At 40.1% G+C, this 20,843-nt stretch overlaps 1 pseudogene; it reads right to left on the bottom strand.

Moving 5' to 3' along the window:
• Positions 1–16,860: 16,860 nt before the first annotated feature.
• Positions 16,861–17,765, bottom strand: LOC104398830 (annotated as a pseudogene).
• Between the last annotated feature and the right edge of the window lie 3,078 nt (positions 17,766–20,843).

Here is a 20,843-nt window from a genome sequence, read left to right as displayed (position 1 = left end):
TGATCAGAGCAATTTTGGAGTTATGAGAAAAAAAAAAATAAAAATCTGCATATTGTTTTGGATCTGTGATAACTTAGTTTGGCTCACACTCTGAACTCAAGGTGAGATCAGCTCTTCTAGGACTCTTAGGGGTGCTTTTTCGTTATACTGATAAAGAAAAAAGCTATGGGACTAGCAGGTAAGCATCATGAGAATATGAAAGATTCAGCAGTAGTACCCAGTGTGGTGTTGGGTGTGGACTTGGGAATTTCTCTGTGTTCTGCTCCACCTCTTATTCCCCAAATAATCCAATCTTGCAAGTGACTGACAATGAAATTCAGGAAGATTTAATTCTTTATTGGCAGCTGCACCACCCGTGCTGTGGCACTAGGCTATGGTCTTTTTTCTTAGCTGTCATAGAAGACTACCAAAGGAAAGCTGTCTTCTCAGAACACACAATGAATGCATATCATACAGCCTGGGGTACTCAGATAAGACTGTTGAGTTGGTGGTGCCATCAATGTTACTAAATTGTGCATAGTTTAGTACTTCAAACATTGAGAATTTCAGTACCACTAGATTGCCAGATAATATCTAGAAATAATAAAGAAATTACATTCTATATGTATGGGAAGCATGGATGTCCTCCTTGCAAAAAGAAAACCTTAGGAAGACAGTGTGGGAACAAAGACCAGGTGGTGCTGACATGAAGGAGATTTGCCTTTTCCCACTGTTCCAATTAAAAACTTGTTGTTGTGACCCTGCTGTAAGTTGTGTCAGGCTATTGTTGTATTTTATTTAAAAGGGCAAAGTTAAGGCAGTAGAGCCCTAGTCTGAAGCACCAGTTCTGCAGTTTTCCTCAGGCCCAGTTAAATGAGGTGCTCCGAGGGATGCAAAAAAACCTGGTGTGCGAGTGCTGTCTTCCTAGTGGCCCAATTTATATTGGAAGAAAGGTGAAGGAAGCTTGGAGGTGTGATTTTTAATATTTTCTGTAATTTACACACAACTGTATTAAGGTGTATGTCATTAAGATTGCCAAGGGTTTCAAGGTACTTGACTGATAAATACTCATTTGCTTACCTGCTACCATTTTAATATGAGTTGAGTGGTAATTAGTTGTTTTTACTTAGCAAGTTTAACTTTTTTGGGGGGCTAAGAATTATAATAACAATAACATAATTGCTCATTTGTTTTATGATAGAATAACTGAATGTTCAGTGGCTGAGTTATGAGGCTGGAGAACAGGCAGTTTATCACAAGTGAATTGGACTACCACTTTGCAGAGCACAGAGGCAATGATGTTATCACTTAATTATATACTTCTGAGGCAATCTTATCAGCCTTTTTTGGGTAGCCTTCTGAGGCACAGGGCCAAACGTGACCTTGAGAGCACCACCAATTCCTGTAATACACGTCCAGCTCTCTGAGCTTTCTATCACTATCAAGAAACACAGCTTGTCCATAGCAAATAACAATCACCTATTTTCATCATGTTATTGCTAGGAGCCCATAAGGAAGTCCTGCATGCTCCCAAAGCTGTTACTCAACAGGAGACAAGCAAAAAGGTGAGAAGGGTTTGAGTCATCCACTTGCCTTAAACATCTGAGATCTATTGTAATTGTGGTATTTTGAAGGGGAACAATATTGGAAACTTGCTCTGCTGACATGCAGTTAATGATGGAAAAAACAATGCACTAAAAAAGAACATAAATTTTGTCGAAACGATTACCACTGTCACTTTTTTATGAAGAATTATGACCACACATGCACAGACATCCCTCCCCTGGATAAATGAGTAGGCAAACGATTATTAAAGCTAATAGCCATGGCTAGTGGTATGCAGTCACCTTCCCTATAAGTGTTCTCACTTCAAAATTTAGTTACCTTTTCCTAAGATCCATACCCCTCCCCTAAATATTTGAAGTATTTGTCAGCTTGAAGATAATGGTTGTTTATTCCAGAATAAATATATATATATGAAAGAATGTATTAATGAAGCTTCTGTTTTCAGACTAGGTATAGTAAAATCATAAGGCAAAATCAGTTTGGGAGGAGAAGCTATGTACATCTCCATCTACATCTCAGGGATGAATGCAGTCAATATGCAGTGTGGGCTGGTGGTTTGTTACTTTCCCCCTTCTGCTTCCTGCCACATTGTTTTTGCTTAACAGGCCAAGGTTCTCTTTAGTATGGTGTAATAACTCAGAGTTCTGCATGAAATATGTACAAACATGCTTGGTAGTTCACAAGCTTGTACAGTAATGGTGTGGAGTCATGAAGACTACAGAGTGCATGGTGATTCACAGCCAAGAGTATGTTTTGCAAAGAGAAGAAAAGCTGAAGGAGAAGGATCTGGGCATAAACACATCCTGTGGCTTTTGTGTAAGGGTACATCTTCAAAAGGTAGAAAAAAATCTTTTGATGACAGAAGTTTTTGAAAATTCCTATTTGATCTTTTCATACATCTTAAGCCCTTCTCCAATACCCCCCCGCATCCCGTCCCAGATAAACAAGGATGCTAAGAACAGGGGTGTTGTGAAGCTAACCAACCCTGCTTCTGAGGGTCTGGGTGCTACTCTAGCATAGCCTGATGACAGCACCTTCCTATCAGCTTGGCAGCAGCACCTGAAAGAGCTGCCTGGTGGCATTTGGCTCTGTATCAGATTTCTACATGGAGAGTTTTTGCAGCATGCTGGGAATGCATTTAGAAACTTCTGCTGTCCAGGAATGTACCTGGTTGTCTTCTTCATTACTATTTTGTATGGTGGGTGCTGTCAGCCATGTTATATGATATGTCTGCTTTCTGTAGTTACCTTAGGAGCAGTGCAGGAACCAGAAGTTTTATAAAGGAAAAGCTGGACACTCATCATGTGGGATCTGCCTGGCAGATGCAGATGACCCAGGGGAGCAGAATGTTGATTGCTGCCAGTTCCACTGAGAGAAAGCAAACTGGCTAGTCCAAATTTTTTCCATGAGTGTTGTCAACTAAAATTTTTATTTTTTAGAGGAAGGCTTAGAAGACACTGGTTCCTATGTCGAGACTAAAATGTAGAGGAAGGGAACAGATTTAGTAGCTATTTTATAGTAACTGTTTATATTTTACACAAGTATTGTATTACACTAAGTAAAACAGATCAGATTATACTTGTGCATTCAAACACTAGTTACATCTTAGGGACTGCCTGGTTAATAGTATCTGGAGCTCCTCCAGTTCTCAATATATACTAGACATTTCTTTTAGCTGGCAAATTTATAAAGATTTGCAAACTCGTTAGATGATAGCTAGCAGAATTTTCAACAAATGCATTCTATTTTGAATTCTTTCTGCTGCATGGAATTAACTTGAAAGGAATTCAGAAAGAAATATTTTCATCTTATTTAATTCCTGGAGTACTCCAGCTGCCAATTTCGCTATTCAGTTTAACTCCCCACTTTATGTGCTAATAGCCTATATGGTCTTTTTTACTTTAAAGAGTAAACTTCAAGGGGAAAAGTGGCTTAAAAAGGTAGAGGTGCTGAAAATTATGAATTTGCTGGAAGCTTCAGTACTTCTTTGTCTTTCTTAAAATAAGTGAAGTAGAATGCAGAAAAGCCTTAATAGGTGTTTAAAAGGAGTAGTAAACTGAAGGGTATATGAGATGCAATGTGGAACTGAAATTATTTTAACTGATTGTGGCTCCTATCTACTCTAACATGTTTCTTCATTATTTTTTTCACTGTAAAAATGAAATTAATAAAATGTATGAGGAGAGAGGTGTTTTTTATAAACACATGAATTATAGCAAATTTCTTCGCAGGATGTTAAAAGGTTGAATGCTCATGCATGCAACATCACATAAGGTCAGTGGCCTGGGAAGGCCAGAAGTTAGGGCTTTGATATGGGCCCTTTCACTCCCTTTTCTTGTCAGTGCTGTCATCCTAGTCAAGTGGACCCTGTACTTATCATCTTTCACATACTGTTCTAGTGTCACTATTAAAACTTCATTTTTTTTAAACAAAAGCAGGTTGTTTTCTATTTTAAGTCTGGTTCTTTTTCTAAACAAAACCGTCACTTCATGCTTAGAGTAACAAAGTTAAGTTCATGTAGAGGGGTAAAATCTGTAACTTTTAATATTGATAAAGAAAGTTCAGATATCCTTTTATTATGAGATGATAAAAATTTTATTCTCTTTAGTCTGTAAGCTTGCTTGGCAGATTAATGTTACCAACATGCATACCAACTCAGTAGAAGTTGTACCACTACCTAATGAAAACATTATTCCTCTGTAATGGCAGTGTTCCCAAATGTCTATGCTGAAAATTATATTGGCCATGCTGGCATATTGGCACCCATGCTAACCAGCTTGTGTTTGGCTGATTGTTTCCCACTACTCTCAAATGATGGAGGTCCTAGAAGCCAAGTGGTTCAGGGGTGTGACTATTGTGTTGTGCAAAGGCAAACTCCAGAGGGGAGAGTGCTGGGTGCTGAGGGATGTGGCCCAAACTTTCTCCAAGGAAAATCCCACACCTGCATTGACTTTCAAGACTAGAGTTTGCTCAATATCAAGTTGTGAAAATTAGACTACCAAAAGCTTACAGAAAACACATTTGCTGTTGTTGTCAAACTTATGCAAAAAGGCTTTAGTGCATGACAGTGTCTCTTTCCTATCTCATAATCATTTTCAAGTTTTGTAATTTCTGGAAAAAAATTGTCTTTAGTTATATATATCAGTATGCTAATGTTACCTTACAAGAACCTCTATTTTCCTTGTTAATTAGGAAAAAGCAATTACAATGATCCTGTTTTTTTCAGATACTTAGCAATTAAGCAGAAAAATATTTTTCTTTTTAGTGCTTGTTCTTAGAAGCTAGAGAACTTGGAAAGCTGGAAACAGCTATTAATCTTTTCTGCTTTTTGCAAACAATGTTGTATGTCCCCTTCTCCCCCTCCCATTTCCCCCATTCCTGTAGAACTGGATGATGGTGTGTTCATTTTACATTTTTGCTGATGCTGTTCTTTGAGATTTAGCAAATAGACAGATGTGTTGTGCTGACTGTAGCATTTCTCTTTAGATCATATCCCTTCATTTCTATGGAAAAAAGTGTTTTATATGGAAAGATATTTGTCTAATACTTCCAAGGAGACTGTCCCTTTACTGTGCTTTTTAACTACTGCTTGGTTTTTAGTGTACTTTTTGGGTCGCTGATCAAAAGAATAATTGAGAGTACTAAATCAACATTTGAAAGAGGGTGGTGAAGTGGTAAGTTGTGGGGTTTGTTGTTTTTTGTTGTTGTTGTTCTTGTTTTTTTAAAATAGTATTCAAAGTGGCAGAACTTGAGTTCCAGAGCCTATACTCCTCTCTGGCATCCAGTCAACAGAAGAAGTGTCCTTGAATAGGCTGGTGTGACTTATCTAGTATAAACTGTACTAGTCAGCTTTCTCAAAGTGAAGCAAAACGTTTATGGCAGCCTGCTGAGAGGACACTTTCAAATCCCGTTAAGATCTTATGGCACAATACTGCTGGCCACTTAAATCAAAATTTGACAGGGCAGCTCCGTTTATTATTTTCTGGGGATTAGTAGTGTATCCCTGATGATTTAACATAAGTGATAAATGCACTTGGAAAACCTATGGTATTTTTCAAGTGGTTGAGTTCAGCCTTTGCAAGGCTAGGATTATGCTGATGTGATAGCTGACAATGTTCTGGTCATCAGTGGAATTAAGGAAAATTTCAGAATGAGAATTCATGTTCTCTTGAGCTCCTCCTGCTAACCTTGTAGTGCATATGCCTGCATTTTAACTTTTCTCTCCATTACTTCTCTTATGGTTTAGATAAGCTCCCCACTCTGGGTGCTAAATAGGTAAGTCAGGAATCAGAAATGGTGTGGAAAAATATGCATGAACACTTTTAGTATCTTGGGCAGATATTAATAAAAATGGGGGATGGAGAGGGGACTGGTTAAGGTGGTCTCAGCTACAGATCAGATTTCTGTGAGCCCGAAAACCTGCATGTAGCTCCAGCCTGTGCCTGTCTGGTGGGTCATATAGTTTAGGACCACACTACGATTTCCCAGCTGCCTATAATCTGTTTGTGCATATACCTAAAAGTGCTTTATTCATTGCCTTTTGGCAGCTGGTATTTAAGACCTGTCTCCTTGAAGATATTTCATCTGTTCAGTTTGATCTGTTAGGCAGCTCAAATGCACCAGTGCCTACCCAAACATGATAGCCCTGGCTATTTCAGCGCACATCCATGGCAGCAATGGGAATGCTGCCTCACCCTAGCAGTGGGGATTAACAGGGGAAGTAATCACTAAAGATGTGTGAGTTCTGCTATGCTGGAGATGGACTAAAACGCCTTGGCACAAAGTCTTCCTGTGATAAGGTTAGCAAATAAGGAGGGGTTTTCTGAGTATTTGACTTGGGGAGGCTGTTCCAGCTGTAATTTCTATAGTGATGAAAGCAAATACGAGTGAAAACCCCCCTCTCATGTTGGCTGGCACATATTCCTGAGAGGCACCGTATATCCTTAGTACCAGGTTTTGCCTATAATAAAAGTCCTAACTGTAGAGCCAATATTTTTCCTTTCCTGCTGGGCTGCTTTGAGGTTTTGTTCTTGCTCAAAGACATAGAACAGAGCTCTATGGAGCGCACATTTTCTAGACGTGATCATTCACCCGAGTGTATGCGGGGTGAGATATCTTTACTGTTCTTGCACATCCTGAATCTTCTGTATGGAGAGCCCCATTTTGTATGGAGAAAAAACCCTACTCATTACAAAAACTTTGATGCTGATAGAGGGGCTAAAATCAATTGATAATGATGGAGTTGGCATTTAGTTTGGGTCACTGCATTAGCTTTTCATGCTTTTTTTTGAGTGCATTATAAGCAAAACATCCTTCATTAAAGCTAATCCTGCTGTTGCAGAAAAATTATTCAGAGACGAAGGAATAATTTGTTCTTACTCCTTGGACAGTACTGTGTGCAGTCTCCCAGTTGGTCTCTGCTTGTATGAGGTCGTTTTGCACTGCTAGTGCCTGAGCGTTCTCACATTTCAACTGTGCGCAGAGCGAGTCCAACATATTTGACATAGTTGCTGTTACTGGTTTAAAGCTGACCAGCATTTAGGTTTCTTCTTTATGAAAGGCATTATAAAAGCCAGATTGCTACTCTTAATAACAGATGTGATCTACCTTTGGCACATTGCAGGGATATGGTTCACTAATCCATTACATTACATTTTCTTAAGTTGCATTATTCCTCAATTGGAAGAAAAGAAGCGCAAGATGCACTTTATGCTTGCTTAAATACAGGGAGATTAACTTGAATTAATTTTATCTATATAAAAATATACAGTGAGAGATATATGCAGGGATATATAGAAGAGCATAGTGGGACATGTATATATTTTTTACTTGCACAGCAGAGCATCTAATAAAGATTAGGAAGGTGTTCTTCTAGGTGCTATACAAGCAGTGCAAGACTCCCCTACTCCAAGGGACTTTGGCATTGACAGAGTCTGCCAAGGTGTGGACAGTAGGGCAGTGTGCAGAGAAGGTGCATTCAAAGCAGTGGGACTTCACGCTCTCACACATAGCTGCCAGATGACTTGTGATTGTGACAATTTACAGCTTTGGTGTTCCATTCTTGAGACCCATTTCAAGTTGCTCAGTCTTCTTTATAATCTGGGACTTGTTTTTTGTTAATGTGTAGCATAAGCACACACTGGATTTTCTGTATACTGTGACTAACCTGTTCTTTGGAGCAGCAGAGACCAGAAAAAACAACTATTAAATCAGCTTTAATGCATATGTGTACTTAATCTTTACTTCAGTTTAGGAATTGAATGGATGATCTTGGCAGGGTGGCAGTTTGTACAAACTTGTATAGTACTGAACGTGTCCTTGGATCCATTACAAAAAATATTTTTGCTGAGACTTGAAATTTTTGAAATTTCTTCAGAATTGTGAAGAAAGGGGGAGGGAAGGCAGAAGACTTGAATTTTCAGCTCTTTTTTACTGCTAATATTTTAGGCTTTTTGAGATATCAAGCTCTATTAAAAAAAGTAAAGATTGTGCACCTCTTGTGCCATGAAAAGAAGAATGTGAGGGTTTGTGTGGTATGAACTGATGCTGAACCATACACATGGTGGTTCTAGCTCATTCTAAACACTGTACAGAACCTATATCTCTGAGGAGGAGTATTTTTAACTTGCAAAACATTGAAGACTGCTGCTACAATATGCTCATTATAAAATCAATTTATTTATATATAATTTTCATTGGGAAAATGTTAAAACAAATGTCCATCCAAAATTGTTGATGCTTTAACCTATAATTATTGCTTAATATACCATCAACTACAATGGACTGTGTATTCTATAATAACACGAAGTGCCTTAAGATCGTTCTCTAGAGTATTATGTACACATAGTGTCAAGTAGCATACATTAGATTTGTATGCATGCAGTACAATATATGAAATAATGCAGTGTCACTATATAAAATTAGTGCGAAGATTTATTTGATGCCATCATCTTCTCTTACAATGTGTTCAGTGAGCAGATTTTCATTAGCAAAAGATTTTTGGCTGGTCTCTCTGGCTTTGGTCTCTGAATTTAAGGAATGCAATACAATATTTATTGTCATCCATACAAGCTGCCTAACTTCTAGCACACCTTTAAATGGTTGTTTTCTGACAATGCAATAAAGACACATTTGCTCCTTTCCCACAAGATCCATAGATATGAGATGTATCTGTAGGCAGAAAATTTCAAGTGGAAATATATAACAAGAAAATATGAGATTTTTCTTGGTTATCTCAGGATGTGATGTCAAAGGAGTATTTCTCCATGAAGTTTTAATATCCAGGTGAAAGGGCAGTGATGTCTGCATTAGGGACTGTATTTCATGAACATTAATTGAACAGCTCCTTCTCAGATGCAAATCCTCACTGAGCAGTGCCAACCATGGTAGAAATTTGTACATGGTTATGTTTACTATCAGTTCTGTTTTATTTTATTCCTGGCCATGCCCTCTTTTTCTGGAGCTCTGTTCAAGCAAATTTATGGAGATTTGGTGCAACTGGGTATTTTACTGTTCTTGCTTCAAGGAAGGATCAAAACTATATCTTTTGTGGACATAGCCAGGAACCTGTCTGGCTTGTCGGGTTGTGGTTATCACTGTGAGGGTAAGAGGGTCAGGAGAATCATAGAATGGTTTAAGGTTGGAAGGGACCTTAAAGATCATCAGGTTCCAGCCTCCCTATTATGAGAAGGGACACCTCACACTAGACCAAGCTGTACAAAGCCTCATCCAACATGGCCTTGAACACCTCCTTGGAAGGGACATCCACAATCTCCCTAGGCTGCCTGTTACAGCACCTCACTACCCTCATGGTGAAGAATTTCTTCCTGATGTCTAACCTAAATCTCCCCTCTTCCAGTTTAAAACCATTACTCCTTGTTCTCTCACTGCCCTCTCTGGTGAAAAGTCCGTCCCCAGCTTTCCTGTAGGCCATGTTCTGGTGTTGGAAGGCTGCTATAAGGTCTCCCCAGATCTTTCTCTTCCTTAGGTTGAACAACCCCAATTCTCTTAGCCTGTCTTCACAGCAGAGGTGCTCCAGCTCTTTGATCATTTTTGTGGCACTTCTCTGCACCCTCTCCAACAGTCTTTCCTGTGCTGAGGGCTCCAGAGCTGTACACAGTACTCCAGGTGAGGTCTCACCTGAGCAGAGCAGAGGGGCAGAATCACCTCCCTGGCCCTGCTGGCCACACTTGATGCAGCCCGGGATGCAGTTGCTCTCTGGGCTCCAGCACACACTGGTGGCTCATGTCAAGCTTCTCATCTACTGCCACCCCCAAGTCCTTCTCCTCAGGACTGCTCTCCAGCCATTCTCCCCCCAGCCTGTATTTATGCCTGGGGTTGTGCTGACCCAGGCGCAGGACCCTGCACTTGGCCTTGTTGACCTTCATGAGGTTGGCACTGGCCCACCTCTCCAGGTGGTCCCTCTGGATGGCCTCCCTTCCCTCTAGGGTGTCAACCACACCACACATCATCAAATATATCTTATCTCTTAACACAAAGTAGTAAGTAGTTTTGTGTATCATGCTGCCTATGTCTATTTCTTCATCTGTTCTCCAGCCTAAAATTAATTTTCTTTTCAAAGTCAACCCAAGATTTATTTTGTGAGTATATATTTGGGTATGTGGCCACACAGTTTAAACAAACATTTTTTCCCTGGTGGAAATTAAACTATTGAATACTTTAAAAATGTAAATCCAAGTGCCTAAAAAGCCAAGTCCTTTGTTTTGACTTATTTATAAAAGAAATCAATAGAGTTCAAGTAAGGCATCTCAGCTTAAGCAGTTTCTTTGTCACTGAAATATGAATGAAGCACAACTTGTTGCACTTGAATTCTGCATCCAGGTGTTAAATAGAATTAGAATTAGCCTTTATAGTGCTTTTTAGATATTACTAGAGAGCAGAGAGAATAGATATATATTTTTTTTAATTATTATTTTTTTTAATAGTTTTTTTCAGTGGAGATCTACACAGAGGTTTTCTGAAAAGCTTCACTAATGTGGCAATATTGTGAGGTGCTGCCATGGTATCTTAAAACATACCTTAGTCTAGAAGACAAGTGAAGATTAAGTCATTGGCATCGAGTTAGTCAGGAACTAAGCTACAATGTCCATGCAAGCTTTAGCATCCTTTGCATGTGTGTTTCTAGTAGCCGAAGTGACATAGGCAACAGAGTAGAGAAAACAGCAGGATACAGCAGGGGAAGGGATGGAGTGGAAAAGCATGATACAGTGCTGCTAATTTATTTGGAAAATTATTTGCATCAGCTGTAAAACAGTTCAGTTAGATGAGAAACTAAACAGACTGATGACAGGTTTACACTAGTGAAATTGGCTAGAATCTTAAAGAGTGGAAATGCAAGACAAAAAGGGATCTTGAGGACTATCAATTAAAGTTCCTTCTCATCCTAGGCTCTGTTACTTAATCCTTCCCAATCCCATAATTAGTTTCCTTTTGTATTTAGAGGTTTCATTTTTCCACTAATTTGCTTAAACAATTGTTTGTCTTTCTGTCCTTAACACCTTCATTAACATCTTTTTTCATATTATAGGTATATTTTGGTTGCAACTGGCATTGGGCTGCTGGCATTTATCCTCAAAGATCTACAGTTAATTTTTATTCAGCATTTGTATTTCTGTAGCATAGCAGTCATTGCTAAGAAATACATATAGAGAAGAATTCTGATATCAAATGAAACAACAGAAATAGGAGTTCATTGTGCTCTATAGGTTGTAAGTTCTGTATATTATGAAGCAATTCTATTTATGATACCTACCATGGGATGTTCTCAATTGCTTTAGAGAAAATTTAAATTTATAATACTTTCTCTTATACTTAGAGCTTTTATATTAAGTTTATCTGTTACTGCTCCATCACCAGCACAAAGTTGGGTGTACTTACCAAACTTTTTTATTCCATTGGCTGTTATTTTAAGGACACTTAACAACAAAGCTATAATGTGCAAGATGGTACATAGAAAATAATCTTTCTGTTTTACTTCTTAGCAGAAATAATTGGTCCTTGATAACAAGTGCTGCAGTCACACCCACAGCCACACAGAACAGGAAGCTGCCTGCAGCAGCAGACAAAGCAGAGCAATTGGTGACTGTGGTTTGGTCCTTTTGTCATGGGTCAGGGATGCTGCCAAGACTGAAATCACAGATGCTGTTTCCCCTGTGGTAACCTCTCTGTTCTGATTACTGAGCTGTTGTTGAGCAACATATGTGACACCATTTCCACTTATGGTTACTATTTGGCAAGCACAGATAATTTCATTTTTTAATTTATTTTTTTCTATTTGAAACTTGAAATTGTTTTCTAGCCACTTTTTTTTTCAGTCAGCCTACACTTATCTTAATACTGTAGCAAATTCAGAGTTTGAGCAGAAAAATATCCCTGTCAAAAGGTCTTTTATCTTTTTTTTTTCTTTTCTTTTTCTTTTTCTTTTTTTTTTTCCAGTTTTTTGATCTTCAATCAGTAAGCAGAGGGGCACTAATTATTTGATAGTGGTTGATGACTGGTATGATGACTTTCAAAATAAACAGATTATCATAGGAAAGGCTCCACCAGTAATAAAATAAAGGAAAGAAGCAAGCAGAGGCCGATACAGGGTTTGGAAGAGTAAACCATTATCTGAACTGGCTGAGACAAGGTCAGATGTCTCTGCTTAGTGATGTCCTAATTAGTAAAGCTGTTGGTGAACTCTGAGAGCAATACTGCCAGTCTGATGTTAATCACATGAACCTAACTCACTTAATTGGATTGTGTTTTGCCACTTTCCAAATCCTAATTATACAAAGAGTCTATTTAGCAGCATGCATGCTTTAACTCTACCAAAGATTGTTTTTCTTTCTTACTGTTCTTCATTAAAATAAGTCTCTTTCCAGAAGTATGCTTCTGCTCAAGTTAGTTTAAATTATGATGGCTATTGGGATTTAGTTTTTTAACCTTAAATCAATATTTACTAGTAAAATCTGGCCAATGGAGTGTTTCTACAGTTTCTAAAGAGGAGAGATGTAAATGGAAGAATGTTCTCACAAGGTAATGGTCTCCTGCCAGTACAGAAAAAACAGAACAGAGCAAAGTTATTGATTGCAAAGCAGGGAGAGAATGATTGTATAACAGGATTTTCTTAAAATAAGTTTGTAAGATACTCTTCATTTCTGTTAGTTCGAGTGAATATTATAGATTTATCCATTTTGTTATGGGGTTGTTTGTGCAGAAGTCATTACCACACCATTACTGTTTGTATTCTCTTTGGACTATAAAATAGACTGATTTGGGTTGGTAAGGGTAGAGGACCTAAGACTCTCCAGTTCCACTGTCATTCATCAAATTAGCCTACATCCTCCATAAGGTTTTGCTAAGAAATATGGTATCATCTTATCTCTTTAGGTTGTGTGTTTTTTTCTGGCATTCAAGGATCAGAGAAAGTTTAGTGGACTCTGCCTCTTCTAGGTTCCTGAGCTGGCTTTCTCTCTTGCTTTTGCTTACTTACCTACCTGTGTATATTGACTTCAAGTTTTTGGTCATTCTGCCCAGCATCTTTTACATGGCAACTAGCCCAGGAACAGGGTGTGAAATTTTTCTTCTTGATTGTGAACAAAGCAATTTAGAGGGTGTTCCTAGGGCCTGCTGTATGAAGGAGATTACCTTTCTGACAGCCAATGTGAAATCTCATCTTCCAAATGACTGCAATTGTTTGTTCAAATAGATGTCCTGCCTAGTTGTTGCTACCTGCAGGGTGGCTGAGTGGGAGCTGTTCTTTCCATCTTCTATTTATTGTAAAATTTTTATTTGCTCATACTGAGAATGTTTGCTTCTAAATGTGTGTGTCTGTAGGGAGGGCTAATTAAAAGCTGCAAGTATGGGTGTAAACTGGCTCCCACTAAAACCAGCGATGAAGCTCCCAGTGACACTGGTGGGAACAGTCAAACTGCCTGGTAAATAATTCAGCTTTTCCCACAAACATTTATCTAGGAAGTAACCACCTCATGCAATGCACCAGTGAGCAAAGTTCCAGTGCAGAACTATAGGCCTGTATGCCTAGTGTAGAACCAGAACTAATTAGTTGAGATCATCAACACCATTTAACTGTGCTCATATGATTTTTCAAGAAACCTCTATATGGCCCTTGCTGTGTTGTTTGGTGCACTAAGTTACTTGCCATGTGCCTGGGTGTCTCTGATGCAATACAGTGTGAACTTGCCCCAAATGCTAGGTTTTCTCACTTAGACACCTGTTTGTTTCTGGATGGAAACTGTGTGTTTGTTTCCACAAAAGGCAAATGTCTTTTTTTCTTTTCCAGAGACAAAAATGAAGATGACAGCTGCCAGAGACAGCAGCTCTGATAGGCTGCTTCAGTTCTCAGTAGAATCCAACTCTATTTTTTCATACACAAACCCCAGAATTCCTCTCTTAGATCTACAAAGAGGACTTTGGTGGATGATGAATATTTATGAAAGAAAAACAGCAGCAGTCAGCAGGTAGAGAAGCACAGAAAGACTTCTGTTTCATTCCTGTCTGGTCAACATACGTCTCTTTTTCCAGAAGAAAAAAGATTGTATGAGTTCAGAAAGTTTTACTTGCATTTTAAAGCAAACTTATATATATATAAAAAACCCAACAAAAACTGAGGATTGTTCCACAACAGGTATTTGAAGAGTTCTACATAAAACAAACAAAAGTTAGTAAAATAAAAAAATCAAGAATTCCACTAGTTCCTTTATTAATGGTTCAGCTTCACTTTTTCATCACTTTTTTTAGAAGGCCAAAAATGCTGCTTTTAATGTGGTCCTTTTTCTCTAAAAGTGGCCTTATACACACCTGCCTACAGCTTCTGAGGCTCCTCTTTACTCCTGCCCTTGCTGACTGAGCTGCTTCTAATGAATTGTTCACCCTTTAGCTCCTGGAGATCTCTAGCCATAGACACATGCCTAAATGTGCCCTCCAAGTACCTTAGACAAAAAGGAAACCCTAAGTAATATAAGGGAGAAGGAAAAAAACCTGGTGGATCCCCAGTGCATTCGGAAATCTCTGGCTTTTTCTGACCATGTGCATTGCTGATCTGGCCTGTGCCACTTCTCATTCATAACCCAAGTGCCTTGATTTCCTGTCCCAGAAACCTGAGTAAAGTGAGGGCATAGAAGAGAAGCAGTTTCTGTTTGGTGCAATGAGCCATCCCCATTTCATCCTGATGGAAGGGTTTAAGATACTGCCTTGCTGTCTACTGCCTCAGTTATATACCCCCTCACTCTTCAGACACCTGCTGGCCACGTGTCTAATTGCATTTTCTTCTTTCTAGGTAATCTCCCCTTCATTTTTTATCTCTTTTATCAAATCTAATCCAGTCCATGATATTCCAAAAGAATTTCACACTGAAGCATTTGTAATGCCTTACAAAAGTAGACATGAGGAAGGGCCATAAGAGGTGTCTCCTAAGGGAAGATAAAAGTGGAAGAGAGACTTAAATGATTGGGAAAAAAAAAAAAAATGGAACAAGTTTTCTACAACAGAGAAAGAGGAGGTTTCTTTTTCCTTCCCTTGGATGTTCAGCTTGTTATTTCTAGGGAAGGTTTCCTCAAAATCAGAAAGAAGATTTTGGTCTCTGAGGATGAAGGGCACTAAAGCCAAGTGTGATTTCTTGTGGTGGGTTGCTCCACAGCTAAGGTCCTGCTTTTGCAGGATCTGTCATCAGATGATGAATATCTGATCATTGCCAGCAGTGGGATCTCTGTAAATTATGATGGTGTGTTTGAAATGCAGTGGGAGTAGGTACTTTTGAATTATTGATGAGCAAAAATACCAGCCTCACCTTCCCTCACAAATTCCCACAAATCCCCTCCTGAAGAGAAGAACTTAATTCAAAATTTTTAGTTAAAGATTATATAATTGCATGTAACCATTTTATACTAATAAACCTTAGAAATCTTCTGGCACTTTGAGAACTGGCATGTCTCACAGAACTTCCAAGTCCACATGTACCAGATGAGACCAGCCATGAAGCCAGTGGGCAGGCTGCTGAGCAGCTGCTACTGCTGACAGCATCTTCATCCTTGAGTTCAGCTGCTAGGGGTCAACATGAGACAGGCCTTGCTGACTCTTTAGGCTATGCTTGAACCTCCATAGTTTAAGTGGGGCCGCAAGCGACAACAAAGAATCAGCCACGTGGCCACTCATTCACCTCTCCCCACACACACTGTGGGATGGGGAGGACAAAGGCCAACTAGCAGCTTGTGGAATTAGATAAAGGACGAGGAAGGTTTCACTCACTAGTTATGGTCACGGGCAAAACAGACTCAACTCGAGGAAAAAAATATCGATTTAATTTACCACTAATCAGATACACACAGAAGAAAAAAAAAAAAGAACAGTGCTGAAATATGCTTTCCCTCACCCCTCACTTCTTCCCTCACCCAAATTACTTTGTTCCCTATTTGTCTCCCTCCTTCCCCCCAGCGGCACAGGGGGGCAGGGGATGGGGTTTAGGGTTAGTCCATAGTCTGTTTCCTGCTGCACCTTCCTCCTCAGAAAGGATTCCTTACAGTCCTCCCCTGCTTCCCTGGAGGTTCCCTTCCATGAGAGAGAATTCTTCATGAACACAAGTCCTTCCCATGAGGTACAGTCCCTCAGGAGCAGACTGCTCCAGCATGGGCTTCCCACAGAGTCACGGGCTACTTTGAGAACAGTCACTTCCCCTGGTGCATGGTCCTCCATGGCTGCAGGTTCAAGTCCATGGGCTGCAGGTCCACATTTTCCCCTCTGGGTGCCTTCAGTGGATGCTTCACTGTGTTTCTCTTCCATGGGGTGCAGGGGGACAGCCTGCAATCTTGTCATGGGCTGCAGGGGAACTTCAGCTTGGGCACCTCCTTCCCCTTCTTCTTTACCTTGGGATCTCCACTCTGGCACTGGTGTCACCTCTGCTCTCCACTTCCTATCTTTTTTTTTTCTGTGTTTTCCCATTTCCTCTTCTTTTATATGTTAAACACAGAGGCACATTTATTATCTCTCTGATGGCTTGGTGTGGCTGGAGGTTTGGAGCTTGGAAAGCTTTTCAGCTTTTTACAGGAGTTAGCCCTGGGCCCCCTCTCCTGCCACCAAACCCAGCCACAGCCTAAACCAGCATGATGTGGTGAGGAATGACTGGTATACCTTGCTAATCCCTTTCAACTGTTCTATTTCCTGGAAGGCTAAAACTAAACAAAACCCAGGATATTCAGCAACTGTCAGCTCTGCAAACCCAGCCTGCAATCTTCAAGCACAACTGCTTAACTGCCTTCTAATATTATCCCATTTTAAGCAAAAGATAAGATGAAGAAACTACTTTTCTGCAAATCCATCCCTGTTGAAGAAACAGCACTGCAGTAGTTCAGCACAGGATGGTCTTTTGTCTGGATCGATCTGCAGCCATTTCTTGGCTAAATCTCGCACTGCAACAGAGAGCTTGGGATATTGTTTGTCCAGAGATTTGGCCTCCTTCAGGCAACCTCATGCCAGCAAAGAGGGGATTTTTTTAGAACAACTCTTGGTGTCTTGCAGTTAAATTACCTAGGCATGTGGTGATATGTGGTCAATGTTTGAATCTCCAGGGAAGAGGAACTCTCCTGTAAGCATTTCTGTTATCAGAGAGCCAATAGTTCATAGCCTTGCCATAGCTGATATCTCCCATCAGTAGCTCTGGAGCTCTGTATCATCAGGTTGCCATGTGGTTTGTGTAAGCTCCCCCAGAAGCTGCTAAAGTCTTGGCATACCCAAACTTACAGAGTTCTACAGCTCTCAACTGGGAAACTAATGTGTTCTCTGGCTTAATTCCCGATGGATTATATTATGACTTTAACAAATTTCTATTCCTCTGATAATCTGAAATAACTATTTCCAAACCCTGCTGTAGTCTAGTCCATTTGGAAGCACCTCAAGGTCATCAAGAACCATGTGACTCATGAATTCAAACACCAGATACCATCATTTCTTCTTTTATACACTTCCAGCAGGCTCACCAGATTCTCATGCCTGAGTTTCTTCAGCAGCTTCATCTCCCTCACGGCGATCTTCCTCACCACCGCGTCATCCCCACTTTCCAGGAACCTCTTGAAGGTGATGATTTGCCTGCTCTCCTTGTTCCTACACTTGGTCACCACCCTGTAGCTTCCTTCTCCTACAAGGCCCAGCACCTGTAAGTCATGGATGTCTGGTGAGGTTACCACTGATTGGAATAAAGGTAACATAGCCCTTATTTTTAAAAAGGGGAAAAAGGAAGACCTGGGGAGCTACAGGCTTGTCAGTCTCACCTCTGTGCCCAGCAAGATCATGGAACAGAGCCTCCTGGAAAATCTACTAAGGCATATGGAAAATAAAGAGGTGATAGGTGACAGCCAACATGGCTTCACTAGGTGCACATTGTGACTGACCATTTTGGAGGCCTTCTATAAGATGCTATGAGGCTACAGTGATGGTGGATGGTGGCAGAGCAACTGGTGTCATCTACCTGGATTTGTGCAAAATGTTTGGTACGGTCACACACAACAACCTGGCCTGTGAACTGACAAGACATGGATATGATGGATGGACCACTCCGTGGATAAATAACTGGCTGGATGACCTCACCCAGACAGTTGTGGTCAATGGCTCAGTGTCCATGTGGAAGCAAGTTATGAGCTTGCTGGGTTTTCCCCAGGGGTCAGTATTGGGACTAATGCTGTTCAACATCTTTGTTGGAGACATGGACAGTGGGAATGAGTGTGTCCTCAGCAAGTCTGCTGACAGTATCACGCTGTGTGGTGCGGTTGACATCCTAGAGGGAAGGGAGCCCACCCAGAGGGACCTTGATGGGTTTGAGAGGTGGGCCAATGGCAACCTCATGAAGTTCAACAAAGCTAAGTGCAAGCTTCTGCACCTGGTTTGGTGCAACCCCAGGCACAAATAGAGGCCGGGGGGAGCATGGATGGAGAGCAGTCCTGAGGTGAAGGACCTGGGTGTGGTAGTAGATGAGAAGCTTGATATGAGCCACCAGTGTGTGCTGGAGCCCAGAAGGGTTGGAGCACATCTGCTATAAAGACAGGCTGAGAGAGTTGGGGCTATTCAGGCTGGTGAAGAGAAGGCTTCAGGGTAACCTTATAGTGGCCTTCCAACACCAGAGGGTGGGCTACAGGGAAGCTGGGGGGGGACTTTTCACCAGAGAGGATAGTGAGAAGACAAGGAGTAATGGTTTTATACTGGAAGAGGGGAGATTTATGTTGACATCAGGAAGAGATTCTTCACCATGAGGGTAGTGAGGTGCTGTAACAGGCAGCCTAGGGAGGTTGTGGATGTCTCTTTCCAGGAGGTGTTTAAGGCCATGTTGGATGAGGCTTTGTGCAGCTTGGTCTAGTGTGAGGTGTCCCTTCTCATAATAGGGAGGCTGGAACCTGATGATCTTTAAGGTCCCTTCCAACCTTAACCATTCTCTTGTTCTATGATGCCATAATATGTTTAGCATAGGGCTGCAAAAGAGTTAAACATGGCATACTATATATTTCCACGTTAATCCACCACGATATGGGAAATAAAATGTGAACAAAATAGAAATTCAAGCACCTTGAGAAAGCAGTGTCATAACCTTAAAGTAAACACTGTTAAATTAAACTATATATACTTCTCCATTTTCCAATAATGTAAGAGTATTGGATTTTTATTTTTGATATAAACCTGTGTTGCAAACTCCTGACACAATCCTGGGCTGCTACTTCATTAGGTAAACAACATTTTTTCCCTAACCCCAAAGCAAACAGGCTCTTAAGAGTGATACATATTTTATAGCAGAGAAGCTGCAACTGTAGTAACATTTTTGCCTTGATAGCATAAAAAAAGTAAGTTATATGTTAAGAGAAATGGACACCCACATAATAGAATTAATCAGTACCTTGGGAAGTGATGCAAATAGGTCAGATAGCAAGCGTACGAATAGGTGGTTCAAAGTTGTGAAACAGAAGTAAATGCAACACTAAAGAGCTAAAAGCCTCCAGAAACTTCGTTTTTGTGAACATGTGTATGTACAAGCACTTGCCTGGGCAGGGTCTGGCTTTGCAGTGTCTCCAGGGTGAAGTAATTGCCATGCTTTGTATGGTGATGTCTAGGGACCACAGCCAGAGCCATGGGCTCTCTATGGGTTGGGTGGTAAAACAGGAGCTGTAGAAGACAGTCTGAGCTGAAGTGTTTTGTTGTTAAGCTTTCATCTCTTGACTGAATTCACTAAAATATGTTGCCTTATGGAAGTGTGTCATAGGGTTAGGAATCATCTAGGGATTCTTCAGAAGGAGTGGAGACAGGGTTTGCAGTAGTAATCAGAGCAAGTGCAGTAGTGGGAGATATTAGACTGTGACACAAAATCACACAAATTTAATTTGCATTATGTAAACAGAAGCATTTATTTATCCTAATCTTGAATGCTACATTCAGTTTTAGTTGCATTGCAGCAAAAGGACATGGCAGAAATAAGAGATTCAGAGGATGATGGAAATTACTAGAGGCAGAAGGGCTTGCAAGCAGAGAGATATTTATAAGGTTTGCCTGAGCTAGTTAAGGAAGGAGGACACAGTAAAAGATGTTAGTGGTGTATGAAATATGAACTGGTATAGAGAACCTCAATTAAATGCTTAGTTTTTACTCTTTCTCATAACAAAAGAACAAAGGGATATTGAAATTAAAAGGCAACAAATTTAAAACAGTAAAGAGAAACATATTTTCATGCAACATTTATTTAATCTCTAGAAATTGCTGAGACAGGATGATGCTGTTGCCAATAGCTCAGGTAATAAAAATGATGAGACACACATGAAAAGGTGTTTGGTTACCCAAGCCAGGAAAAAAGTTACTTCATTATAAGCAACTAATCAGGTTTCAAGGGAAAAATAATGGTCAACTGCTGGGTGCAGGAAGAACTATCTGAGCCTTGAGTTCTTAAAGAGGCAAAACTTCTTTTAAATTCAGTAGAATTTGGTCTAATCAAGGCTTATGTGATTGGCTTAATCATTCCACTCTCCCCCCATGATTGTATGATTAAGGAAAAAGTATATTTAAACAAACACACCTCTTGGTGCCTAAACACTAGGTTTAGTACTGAAATCTGTCTGGTTTTCTTCTATTCTTTGGCAAAATGTTATTTTGAAGAAGTCAGCTAATGCTCAGCTTGATGTACTATAGTTATCCTGCCCTGTGATGTTAAAGCTGATTGATGCTAATAGCTTTGATGGGACCACACTTTTACAGAACAGTTTTGGGCAAGGATCTGGGTATGAAGTCCTGCGTAGAGTGGAGCCAATAGATGA

This window comes from Chaetura pelagica, unplaced genomic scaffold (assembly GCF_000747805.2).
Source record: "Chaetura pelagica isolate M959 unplaced genomic scaffold, ChaPel_1.0 scaffold221, whole genome shotgun sequence".
Lineage (NCBI taxonomy): Eukaryota > Metazoa > Chordata > Aves > Apodiformes > Apodidae > Chaetura > Chaetura pelagica.
This window is presented reverse-complemented; position numbering and strand designations above follow the sequence as displayed.